The sequence below is a fragment of the Pteropus alecto genome, unplaced genomic scaffold (assembly GCF_000325575.1).
Source record: "Pteropus alecto unplaced genomic scaffold, ASM32557v1 scaffold338, whole genome shotgun sequence".
Classification (NCBI taxonomy): Eukaryota; Metazoa; Chordata; class Mammalia; order Chiroptera; family Pteropodidae; genus Pteropus; species Pteropus alecto.
In genome coordinates, this window is record NW_006441995.1 from 3,147,386 (window position 1) to 3,161,589 (window position 14,204).

The 14,204-nt window shown below is 38.2% G+C and overlaps 1 pseudogene; it reads left to right on the forward strand.

The window, feature by feature from the left end:
- The first annotated feature begins 7,340 nt into the window (after positions 1–7,340).
- On the forward strand, positions 7,341–9,798 carry LOC102891159 (annotated as a pseudogene).
- The last annotated feature ends 4,406 nt before the right edge of the window (positions 9,799–14,204 follow it).

Here is a 14,204-nt window from a genome sequence, read left to right on the forward strand (position 1 = left end):
TACATAATTTTTGCAAAGTATATGTGATCAATATAAGATAGTCAAGCACAAAAAATTACAGTAGATTATGTTTTGTAGGGTAAGTTGAATGGAAATGAGGTCTAGAGGAAATGGAATGGTATAAAATATTAAAATAATCTTGTTCACATATTTTTAATGTGGCACTGTGGCTATTGAATTGGTATATTAAGAATCCATTGAAAAAATTTTTAAGCAATCTGATAGTTTGTTTTAATGTTAATATTTACAATTGGCCAGAAAATACATTTTCAATAACTTAAACTTAGAGTAAAATATTTTAGCTGTTAATCTAATGTGGAAGAAACACATAGATTTTTTTCAGTATTGTTTTGATGTGTAAGCAAAGAGTCTGCAATGTTTTTAACTTGTGACTTTATTCAGATGAGATGTAGGTTGGAGGTGAACTATCAGGTTATAGTCGTAGCTGGCTTTGTTAACTCTCATAGTGGTGGCTAACTTGATAATGCTTTGTTTTATTGATTCTCCTTGAAAAAAGGAAATGATAGGCTCAGAGTACCCAACTGTCAATCTAAAGAAAGCTGTGAAAGCCAGAGGGCTAACATAGACGCTTTGAAGGAGACTCATCTCTTGCAGCTACAGGTCAAACTGTTGAATATTAGGCACAGAATCTAATTCTAAAGATAGCAAGATTGCAAAAGAAACTAAATATAGGCTTGAGCCCAAGCCCTTGTAAGAAAAATGGGCTACTCTGAGATGTGGGGTGAGGATGTTTCCTGGATGAATCAGAGAATCTTCATCTCTCATATTTCCCTAAACTCTCCATGAAGCCAAAAGTGAAAGAAAGAAGCCTGGGCACCCTGCAAGGCCTTTATTTGATGCAGGTGCCTTAGAAACTGATGCATGTCCTCAAGAGCCACCATCCCTCATTACTCCTAGGCCAATAACAAGGTCAGGTCTTAGCACAGCTGACATAGTCATACACAGCCCATACTCTGGGAGGAAATAGCTTACACTTGAAGGAATCACAGTACGTAGCTAATATGTACCATAGGAACTGAGAGAACACATGCAGGAGTAGATCTTGAAAGTGTTGGTCCGAGGGCAGAGATATAAAACCAGATGAGGGAGAATTTATTGAAAAGGAGGACCACTATTAATACACTGCTGGGATCCTTTCTTGAAATTTAGATATGATAGGTCCATAGGAAATGAGATGAACATGCCAGAACTTCCTTGGCGTAGTACTAAGGGTCAGAAAGCTCAGGGAGGTTGGAATATTAAAGCAGATTTATTATGTAAGAATCCAACCCATGTCTATGTTCCCTGGGAGGGCCCAGAGGCTATCCCTTCACTAGAGCAAAAGAATGCATGGGTAGGGCATAAGGAGGATCTTTAAGAAACAGTGAGGGAAACACAGTACTGACAGTAGAAGACGGTACCATACAGCTCTGCTCCCTAGTGTCAAAAGGGATGACAGAATTCCAGACTAATAGGGATCAGCTGTTACCATTTAATCGTGGATGTAGTTACCAAGACATGAGGTCAGAAGTGCATTGAGGTAATTTGTTGATTTGCTGATAGAATGATAGAAATAATACATTCAGGATCAGATCCAGAAGGCACCAGTAAATTATATAAAAAGGCAGCCCTGACCCCTATGTCACATAGCTTTGTTGTACTAACACCAATCCCTCAACTTATATATAAGGTCTCGTGGGAAAGGCAGACCTTATCAGTAGGTTGGAAGAGACCACTTCTCCCTCTTTGGTGACTCAGCTAAGGCATTAGCTAGAAGAAAACACTACAGGACTGAGATGTTGTTCTCAATAATGTGATGTATATGCTGAACCAACAGCTAAAAAACGATACTATATTCTCAATAGCTATAAGGCATGGGTCTCAGGAGCAAGGAGTAGAAATCAGATTGGTTCTTCTCAGCATCACCCCCAGTGTTCCATTTGCAGAATGTGGGCCTCTTGCCTCCCACACTGGGGCATTTCTGTTGATGACAAAAGCAAGGGACAGCATAGGAACCTACTTGGTGTCCACATATGCACTCGGAAGTATAGGAGAGTTACTCTTTGTGAGGAAAAACTTTGACCAGTGGGGGTTAACTAATGAAAAAACATTTCCCCTAAGATGCATTTCATTCTGTTCCTTAGAAGCTTCCTGGAACTGAACAACCTGTCTTTCTCATAGTGGTTCTAACTTGATAACACTTCCTTGTGTGGACTTCCCCTTCTCGTTTGCTTCAGTGGGCCTTTCCCTCACTCCTGCACTCCGCATAAACAGTCCACAGTAAAGTACTCAGGCTCTCCTTTCTGAAGAAATCTAAGTAGGAAAGGTCCTGTGCTAACAGTTTACCTAGAAAAAATTAAATTCACCCCCAAACATTATTAGCCTTCCCTCTGCTAGAAACAGGCTTCTAGCAATCTTCTTTCTCTCTCTCTCTTTTTTGTAATATATTAAGGTACAACTTACATACAATGGAGTGCACAGATCTTAATTGTACGGCTCAATGCATTTTTAAATTTGTATATCCTTCTTGCCAACAAACTTTAAAGATAAATTCTCTCCCCCCAAAACAACTTAAACTCATATCTTCACAGGTGCTTCATTACATGTGGATCTATTCTCTTCTTTCTATAAGTGAAATACCACTGCTCTAGCTCAGGCCTCAGCATCTCTCACTACAGCAATCTTCCAATGGGCTTCCTCCGGAGTTAACTTCTTTTAATCAGTCCTTCGTTGCCACCAGAATAAGTTATCTCAATGACAAACCTGAACTTGTTCACTCTCCTGCCTAAAGTTCTTCAATGGCTCCTCATTTCTTAAAAGATGACACCGAGCTTCTTTATCTTGGTACCTAAGGCCTTTCAGGATCCGACCTCTGCTTACCTTTCTAATCTCATTTTCTGCCACTCCTCAGCAGTTCTTGCCTTAATACCATCTACCACCTCCTACATTGGCCTTGCAGTTATCCCAGCTAGAATGACCTCTTCTTCATTTTGCACTGACCCTCACCCCTGCCTATCTACTTGAATAAATTTTACTCACTGATTTTACCTCAGATTGTAGCTGTCTCATGCCAGAAGCCTCATCTTGTTTCCTCGTCCCAAGCCACAACTGCTCTGTTACAGGCATCGTCCCAGCCTGAGGCCTGGTTACCCACAGGTGAGTCACTGCTGAGCTATTCTCACTGATGGCTCATGGCACCACAGATCCCAACCTACTGGGTTCTAGTTTTCCATGTCCCTGGTATTGTCTTAGTTACTATCTACTTGTTCATGTCTCTGCTTGATATTCTAGTTCCTCAAAGTCTAGGTCTTCCACCCTTTATCCTCATCTTCTAGAAACTATGTCTCTGATCCCTGATGGCTGCCTGCCAACTGCACCTGGGTTAATTGCTTGACCTTTGAATCTCTATGAGTCACCTGCCCCAGATCTTGGGCTTGGTTTGGACCAAAGGTGTGTGCCATCTGTCCTTCCTACCTTTGGGCCTGGCGTCCAGTTTTGTACCTTCCTTCGGACTCATTTTATATCGATTTTCCTGGATGTAATTATAATCCTAACCTTCCTCTGATCAGTTTTGCCTTTCAGAACTTAAAGTAATTCAAAGCAGAACAAAGCTTTGGAGTGAATTCAGAGGTGGTAACTTTCTCAGAGTGGACTCAGCAATTCGCCAAATTTTCTGAGAGTTTGGTGAGAGAAGGCCAACAAACAAGCTCTTAAGAAGTCATCAGAAAGCATACATTTACAAGATAACCACTTCGTAGTTCATTAGCCTCCCTCTAGGCTACCCGCCTTAAATTATTTCATTGACTTAGTTTTTCAAATGACCTAAAATGCAAACCATTTTTGCTTCCCCCAACATCTCTGAAATCGTATTGGTAGGAAAAGTTGAAACTTTGTCCCAAAGAAGACTGGGGCATTATTTACATATTTATATGTTAGCAATGTTTCCTTTATGTTCAGCATAAATTTGTTTGTGTTTCCCTAACTCATCTGCATCCTTCCTTCAAGTAATAAATGACTTCCCAATTTAACAAGCCCTCCTTATTGCACACAGGGTAACATTTGGTACATCATGTATGGTTGTCCCCTGCTTTGATGGATATCGTGGAATTTAGCTACTTGCTCCAAGATTTCCTTCCTTGCTTCTCCTCTTTTAATTCCCTGAAAAACTAAGGCAGGGATTAATATAGATGTTCACGCTATTTTCTCCTCAGTCATTTCTAAATCACAACAGGAAAATGGTCAACCAGGTCATTTTAGGATCTTTGGCTATCTTTTTAAAGAAAAGCTTTCCCCCTCATTTCCTTGTTGTTGTTTAGTTGTTGTAAAGTTTACTAAGTCACAGATTGTTTGATCTGCAACTTTTCATGGGAGAGAATTGTGTTTTGCTGAGTAAAGTACAGCATGCTCCATTCTCTATTTAAAGATGAGATATTGATTGATTTTTTTAATGATATTTGCGTTGGGAATATATATTACTGCTGAATTATTTTTTTCAAATTGAACACTTCACAAATGGATTCAAAATGGCCCTTAATGGATTAAAATACTTCTGAAGAGTACATTATCTATAACAACAAAATAAATCACCAGTATGTGAATAAAATCACCAGTATGTGAAGATATTGATTATATCTTCTTTCCCCCATTAATTTGAACTTTACATCTAGTGTTTCAGTGTCTGTGTAATGGGATGGCATTATGTCCACACTGATTCCAGCCTAAAAATGTTTTCAATTAAAATTTCATCATAAAAAGTATTCTTTGTTTCAGTGATAAGGGGCTAAAAACAAAAGTTAAAGTGACATTTTCAAAATAATTCGTTTGATATTGGTAGCTTATCCATGACTTTGTCATAAACTCAGGACAATCTCATTGAAAAATTATCTCTTGAGCTGCCACAAAATAGTGGAGAAAATAGATTTTCGTCTTGCTCATAAGCATTAGCTCTTGATTCAACCACAAAGGAATCTAAAAACATTCATAAAACTTATCTCAGCCTATGGAGAAAGGTGCTTATGTAACTCGTGTTCTCTCACTTAGACCACATGAACAAACTTTTTTTTATATTGCAATTTCAGTCAAGGGTCCTGGAAACAATATCCTAGTTATCCTCTTCATCATAATCATCATCACCATTACCACCTGTGTGTGCTCAACCATAAGATGGGTATAACAAGACTGAAACCAGGGATTTTCAAAGGATCGACTCTAAAGAAAGAGGGTGGAAATATAGTACCAAAGTAATATAGTTCCAAAATCAAAAGGAAGGGTGTCAAAGCTGAGGCTGGTTATCAGGTATCCAGTATAAAGACAGTAACAACCAAGTGAGAGAAACACAGCTGATACAAGATCCTGTTTCTTGACTTCTGAACCATGGCTTTTTCATGGCGATTATCATCAACTATGACAGGATATATAGTGCCAGAATGGGTACATATTTACATTTTAGGAGAACAAAAGAAAATGACACTAATATTAAAAGAAAAAAATGTTACCAGGGAAGAAAAATAAGAGAGACAGTCATAAAGAAAGGTTATACTTGGAGTCAAATCCCTGTTAAATCCTATAAAAGTGATGACACATTGGGTTAAATTATATACACTTCAAAACAAGCTTTTGTAGTATTGATGCTATTCATCTTATACTATGGAGGAGGAATTAGGCTCAGAAAGTTTAAGCAATATGCCCAAGATCATGCAGCTGAGAGTAATGAAGGAGAATTGAATACCATGTTCAATGGACGCAAAGGTCATCTGTTCTAGTACAGATGCTAGTGGTCCTCAAACTGAGCTCATATTACTATCACATAAAGATCTCTGAAAAAGTACCTGTGCCTGGGCACCATTCAGGGTCAGCTGAATATAAATCTCTAAGAGAGCTGAACATCATTGTTTTTAAAAAGTCCGCTGTGTAATTACAATGTGTAATCAAGGTTGAAAACATTGTACTGGTAAAAGGCTACCTAAATGCTGTGAATTAATACGCAGTAAAAAGGCCACCCATCCAGGACACAAAGTAACCAATATTTCCAAAGACCTTATTGATGGAGTTCCTGGAACTGGCCAAAACAAATATTTTTGGCCCGAAGCATATTAGCAGATGATTCCTTTCAGCATGTTTATAGCTAATCATAGCTCAAGAAGGAAGTTGAAAAACAATGATAAGTGGATATAACTTCCTGATAAAAACTCAGAATTGCATAGATATTTCCTGTAGGAAATATCTAAGTTAATTAGGGCATAAGAATTCACTTGAAAGGGCACTGCAAGAAAATAAACGGAGCTTAAAATTTGTCAGTCCCCTTTGCAATAAGGCCTCTTTACATTCTGGACAGTAAATAGTAAAAATATCATTCATTTCCAGGCTTTCAGAGGGAGAAGGGGAGGACTGACTAGATGATGTCTGGGGATTGGTCAGGAAGTAAAATTATTCCGTGTGATACCATCATGGTTGATGCATGACATGCATTTGTCAAAACCCCTATAACTTTATAGAACAAACAATGAACCTTAATGTATATAAATTTTTTATTAAAAATTATTGGAGTAACATTAAGAAAATCACATAAGTTTCAAGTGTACAATTAAACAGTATGTCATTTGTATTTAGAAGGTCTGGGGAATCTCAGGAAGAACCCAGACTATGACAAGACAACCTGTGTTACAAATGTATGAAATAACCTCACTGAAGGGGAGTAGAGGGGAAAAGGTGCTAATAGAAGTAAATTTAGAAATGGTGGAGTCTATAAGATTAAAGGCAAAGGAACTGCTGATAAACACTGTACTATAATTGGTAAAGCTATTTCCCACAGGAGTACAGGGGTAAGGCATACCAATTCTGATTCTCCTGTACATATGTACTATAACTGAACAATAAATAAATGGATAGTAGATGATGGGAGCCAGGTTTCTTAACATTGGCGTGAGAAGTTATAGAAGAGCAAGGGGTAGGAGCTAGTATGATCTGATGCCTTGCCCATGCCTCTAAATTTCCATGTGGACACCCACAGTAATGGTAATACACTGAGTTCTACTTCTTAAGTGACCTTGATTGTAGCTTCCCAAATCTGAAAACAGAAATTTGAATAAGTTTCATTACTCAAAATATGTATGCCTTATACACTGGGGTGTATGTTATGTTTTTTAAGATTTTAAATTGTGATATTCAAATAAGTTTTAGTGGATTCTATGATATCTGACAATTAGTGAAGATTGTCTAGAAGATTTAATAATAAAAATTTCAAAAATCAACTTCTTGGCAACTTAAGAAGCTCAATTTCAAGGAAGTTCTCACTGGGGAAAGATTATGCGAAGTTTCTCTTCAATTAATTCATATTAGATATGTCAGCAAAGCACCTAAAATTGGCCATTGTGTCCAATACCTGCCTTGTTTCTGACTCTTGGGCGGGACGCAGTGGGTAAGGCTGTGAGAAGATTAGGGTTTTGTTCTCTCCTTCAGCATCGCTCATGCAGGGGCTCCTTTGCATGTCACCTCTCTCACAGTTCTGCATGGGAGAAGATGAGAATGCAATTAAAATCTTAAGTTACCATAAAATAGAAAAGCCTGCATTACAAATCCTAAAATCTTATTTTACTGGAATTTTAATTACCTTTTGATATTTAGTTCCTGTGAACTGGTTTGAAGTGTACAGACTTGAAATTTTAGACAGCTAGATTTATGGTTTGATTTGGATATGCATAAAATGAAATACATTTTCCAATGTATTTTCCTTCTCAAATTCTTTTGAAATTTAAGTACGATACCTATCCCAGGCAGCAAATTACCTAGAACTAGAATATTAGGGCAAGACTGAACTTTACAAATCATCTTACCTACTTCCTCTTCCCCTTTTGACTGTTGGGGGAAAAATGCCCAAACTGAGTTGTTACTTCTGAGCTCCCACTTTATGATAGGCATTGTACCTGATGTTGAATATATATTATATCATCTAGTCTGCTCAATGACTTCATGAAGAATTCAATATTCCCTAGTTTAAAAACAAGCAAACTAAATTACAAAATGTTAAGTAAAATAACAGACACTCTGGAAATAAAATCTTTATGGAAACTTGAACTCAGATCTGTGATGCAAAGGCTGTGTTCTCTCTCTAACACCATACAACTCAAAGAGGTGACGGGCTGTTAAGCCAGTAAGTCCACTGCAAACTTTTCATTAACCTCTAATTAGACATAATATTTCCTTCTATTATAAATATAAATTAGTAGCCACTAGTAGCCACAGGTTTTAAGGTACCTATAATTTTATCTCCATTAGAAATCGTGAATATTTTGATATCACAGTATAGCTGTTGCAAATACCTGAAAATATTATTTGTGCTCATTATTGATATGAAGTTATGTGGTCATTGTCTGTGTATTAGGTCTTGTTTTTAATAAATTAATAAAGCAAATTTCACAAATCTTTAAAAATATTGATAAATGTCTTTCAAATAACATTGGTTTTTCACTGAAATTTTAAGTGTTTGATTTTATGTATTAAAAATTCTATTCTGCAAAGAGACCTAAAGATTTCACAGTACTGCCCAAAAGTTTTTTTACACACTAATAAGATTAAAAACTGCTAACCTAAGGCCATGTAATTAGGAACATTTTAATACGTGATGACATAAAAATTGGTTTTGTTTATTGTATTTTGATTGAATGAAGACATCAGCTGTACTAGTCAATAATCCCCAAACTGGGCATCACATATTTCTCAAGTAATTTCTCATAATATGTACTCTGTGAAAGGATCTCTTTTGGTAAGCTTATAAATCAGCCTTTCGTATTTGTATCATCAGAAGAAATTCGATCATTCTCTGCCACTTTACCTGTTCTTAAATACTTCGCCTTACACAGAGCAGGTAGGTCTGCGGTGAGATTTCAGGGATACTAGGAAGGACTTTGTTTTCATCTTCCTTCTTCCTCTACTAGATTCATGCTAATTACTGATGCCTGTAACTCTTTTAGATATTTAGGATTTAGGAGAGTCCCTTAGAAAATTTTTGTATCATAATTAGGGATAAGAATTAATAGTTAAATGCCCTCTAGGAGGAAAACAATTATTAACAATCACACAGACACAGAGGCATAAATATGTGACAACAGACATTTGCACAAAGAAGTTTTCATAGGAGATCTGTGCAATAAAAAAGCATCAAGCCTTTCCTCCTGGCCGCAGCCATCCGGTAAGCCGAGGTGGGCGCTTACAAGTACATGCAGGGGTTGTGGAGGAAGAAGCAGTCCGAGGTCACGCGCTCACTTCTCAGGGTGCGCTGCTGGCAGTACTGCCAGCTCCCCTCTCTCCACAGGGCGCCCCGCCCCACCCAGCCCAATAAAGCGCGCAGGCTGGGATACCAGGCCAAGCAAGATTGTGTTATATACAGGATTCACGTGCGCTGCAGTGGCTGCAAACGCCCAGGTCCTATGGGTGCAACCTACGGCAAGCCTGTCCATCACGGTGTTCGCCAGCTACAGTTTGCCCCAAGCCGAGGAGCGAGGTGGACGCCACTGCGGGGCTCTGAGAGCCCTGAATTCTTACTGGGTTGGTGAAGATTCCATATACAAATTTTTTGAGGTTATCCTCATTGATCCATTCCATAAAGCTATCAGACGGAATCCTGACACTCAGTGGATCATGAAAATAGTCCACAAGCACAGGGAGATGCCAGGGCTGATGTCTGCAGACCGCAAGAACCGGGGCCTGGGAAAGGGCCACAAGTTCCACCATCCTTTTGTTGGTTCTCGCCATGCAGCTTGGAGAAGGAGCAACACTGTCCAGCTAAACTGTTACCACTAATATAATGTTTGTAAAATTCCTACCTAATAAATAATTTAGGACAATCAAAAAAAAAAAAAAGCATCAAGGAGGTAGGATGAGAACACAGCAAGAGAAACAGCACCAAGGTCGTTCTCAACTTTGCCTGCAGTTGGCCCTAAACATCAATGATTCACTTCTAGTTGTTATAATTTCCAGTTCGTGGGTTTGTCATGTGTCAACAGGAGTATTAATATGGTGCTTGCCACCTACGTACAGGCTGTGTGGTGAAGACTGCCAGCCTCCTGGGTACCAAACACTTTCCATTCACTCAAGCAAATGTCATAGGCCACAATCAGTGATGGCAAAATCATCTCTTCATTAGGATGGATCTCACCATGACTGTCCTTTCTTTCTCTCATAATACAATTCCTCAATCCCTAGTCTTCCCACAACACAGGAAGAATGCAATTACATGTGCTTTTAGTCTGACTCATTTTCTGATGGTAACAATCAGTATTTAAGCTAATTAGAAAGATTCTTTTGATGTCTTTTATTTCATTCATAATTAGCCTCCTGCTGTATATTTCTTTAAAAAATAAACTCCCAGCCAGTGGTGGGAAGAGAAGGAACAATTTTGCTATCCTTAATTTCTATCTAGTTTCAGGGAATTGTTCATCATCTGGCTGTTTCTCCCTTGAAGACCTTATAAAACGGAAGATGTTTGGATAAAGAGATTGAGTTACTACGAGCAGCCTTTAATAATAGAATTCTGAGTCCAAGTCCAAAGGGGGACCTGATATGAGAAAGGTCAAAAGTCCCAGAATGCTCTCTCTCTTTTGGGTCAGTTTCCTGTTTTCATCAAGTCTCAATTGAAATTCAAGATAAATTTCCAGACTCCAGCACCTTGGTACAGATGAATTTAGCAATTAGTCAACATCAGGAAGCAAGACCATTGGGAATGGACAGAGACATGGGTAAAATTAGATGTAAAGCAGAGGGTGGAGATTCTGCTGGAGAAGCATGTGGTGAGAGGTGCTGTTCAGTTTAAAGAAAGGAGAGAATAGGAGGGCCTTACAAAGGTATGCAAGAGATGAACCCTCCCCCAAAGAAAGTCTTTGGCATTTTAATTAACCACTGGCTTTATTAATTAAATGACTACTATTCTGAAGCTTGAAACAGGGCAACTCAGAGTATTAATTTCCGTTTTTTTTTCTAACAGGGCAACATTAGTGCCTGTCAATGTCAGCCTGGACCAAGAGGGTGAGCGTGGTCAGCAGCAAACCCAAGGTCAGACTATTCACAAGTTCTCCAAGATAGCTCATGGCTGGAATTCATTTGGTCAACATTTTAGGCAAACCTACAGAGAATCCTACAGAGAATGCTATGGTGTGATCCTTGCCCTTAAAGGTGCTCGCAATCTTGGATAGAAAGGAAGTGCTTGGGCCACTCACAGACACTGACACAGTGACACAGTTTGGCTTAGTCTCTGTGGGTGAGGTTCACAGAGCACTGCAGATGGGGCTCACCAAAAGAAGGCCTCTGTGGCCTCAGCATGAAGCACCATTTATATATGTCAGGATGACACCACAGATAGAGTTTACTATCTTGTGTGTGCAGACGTGGCTGACAAAAAAAAAAAATCTCCTCTTCGATGCCTGTATGTGAAGACTGATATTCAATTTTAGCTGCAGAAACTGTTGCTGTTCCAGATGTCAGGGGTTTCCGGCCCACGTTCTGAGTTGGGCTCCTTACTTTTGCTCAGACAATAAAAGCTAATTTTTTATCCAACTGTTGCAGACCATCTTTACTTACTCATGGAGATCCCCTAAAGTCAATAGCCACTGTCATCGTATCAAATTATGGGTCAAGGTATATTTTTTAAAAATTCTCAGCCTAGCTTCTATGTAGAATCCTCTCTCAATTTCCAGTTTCTGGGTTGTACAATTCCCCTCTGCTTCCACACAAATTTCACACTCCAGCACAAACACACCCCACCATCACCACCACCATATTGCTAAAGCTGTAAATATCCCCTAGGTGTACAGTGGGCCATAGCTTCAAGCAACGGAGCATATCGCCTTTCTGAATACCTTTTTTCTCTTCTTTGCTTAATGAAATCCTGTTCATCCCTCAAAACCCAGTTGAAGCGTGACTGCCACTGTGACACCTCCATGCTAAAAATCATTCCTCTTCCATGTTGCCACATTTGGCTCTAACCTCCATTATAGCATTGATATCGCATTCAGTTGTATTGTTTCTTTATGTAAATCCTCTTCTAAAGATTCATGGTTATTTTTCCAGCACATAAAATGGTTCCTGACAAATAAATCGCTAATGAATTAATAGAGAAATTAATAGACTACTCCTCTGATAAAATCATTTCTCAGCAAGCATCAATTTAGTGCTATCATACCAGCTGTATGACAAGACATCTGGGGGAGCATCTGAGATCTTGCTTTCTGGCATATGTCATCAGTTTGGTTCAAATAAACTGCTAGAAAATTTTTTTAAAAGAGATATCTGGATGACCTAAACTTGTCATTTTAAGCCATCACTGTAGCTCAGAGATAAAACTGAAGAAAGGGTTAAAAGTTAGGGTGCAAAGTTTTAATTTGAAGAAGCCTCAGAGTTCTTTTTTAAAAAATTAGAGTTTCTCCTCTACAGACTTCAATTTGCTCAATAACTTGATTTAATCATGTCCACATACTGTCTTTAAAAGACACGGTAAGGTCACTCTGAGCTTGATCCAGTTCAACGAGAACAGCAGGTAGTGATGCCCTTCATCACTTCTAACCTGCACCAATCACTACCCAGTATCTACAGTACTTAACCTCACTATTACCTACTGTCATTTAACCTCACTTGGGGAAAATGAACACACACACACAAAATATCTCCATAAGACTAAGTAACTGTTTCTGTATCAGTAGTAACAAATTCACATATGGGAAAAGAAGGATACAATGTCTACAACGATGCAGCTCTGGTTAGAGCATATATATAACTTTCAACATTGTCACATAGAGCAGTTTTTAGTTACAGAGTGCTACAGCTCTTAAACATGCACTTTTGTAATTATGAGCTAACTTCTGCACTTAAAAAACAATTACCCAATTTCTGCAGTTTCTCCAACAAAAGAATTCTTTCTGCCAAAGGTATATTTAAGTCTCCAGCTCACAGAGATACAATTGCAACATTAAAATGGCAGGTTAGTTTTGCCTTCACCTTCTACTATTCCCATCCAGGTTTCAAAAATCTAAACTCTAAGATCTAAGAGCCAATTGTCAGTCAGAACTCACATCCCAGATATTTTTCTCTTCTCCAGAAATTTCTGCAAGAAGCTCAGAATAGGATCTTAGCCTGGGTACCTAGTCATCTCAAATTTATTCATCAGTTCATTAAACAAACATTCTGAGTACTTTTTTGGTGTGAACCATATAGCCCTCCTATTGTTTTCCCCTGATATGTTCCAATTTATGGAGCGCCTATATAAAATGTGGAAAATCATGCCTACTTCCCTTCCTACCAATTCTATTGACATTGTTTTGCTTATTTTTCATCACCATGAAAATTTTTCTTCAGTTATGATAAAAAAAATAAAGGCAAAGGTGCAATATGTGCTACGCAAAGGTACAGTTCTCATATGTTACTCTTCTTTAAGAGAAAAGGACCGTATGTAAGTATATGCTCATATAAATGTAAAATACCTCTGGAAGGAAATTAAATCAGTGATGCCTCTGAGGAACAGAACATTGCACAACACTGACATAATTTTCAATAAATTTAGAATTAACTTTTTTCAATTTTATTATTTAAAAAAAAATTTTAAATAGTAAAAACATTGGTTAACAAAATCCAATAAGTTTCAGCTGTACACTTTAACAATAAGGCATATATATATATTTACACTGTGTTCACCTCCCATAGTTAGATTTCTTTCTGACACCACATATTTGACTCCCTTTACCCTGTCTACCTCCCCCCTCCCCCTTACCCTCTGGTAATTAGTAGTCTGTAGTAGAATTAACTTTTGAATAAAAAAATTCTCAGGTCAGCTCTTCCTTGACAGAGAGACTGTTATATTTTTTATCTCTTCTCAATGATGAAGCTCTCCAAGCCCTATCTCCCAGCCCAAAGGAGAAATTGACACCTCCTCACTTATGGTAATAAGTGTCACTGTAAAAAAAAATCACAAACTTAGTGGCTTAAAACAGCACAAATTTATTTATTATACATTACTGTAGGTCAGAAGTCTGGCACAGATCTCACTGGGCTAAAATCAAAATGTAGCAGATTTACAACCTTTTCTGGAGGCTCTAAGGAAATATTCCATTTCCTTGTCTTTTCCAGCTTCTAGAATATGCCCATAATTCTAGACTTGTGGCCCCTTCCACGTGTAAAGCCTGCAATGGCTGGTCAAGTCTTTCTCATATTTCATGATTCTA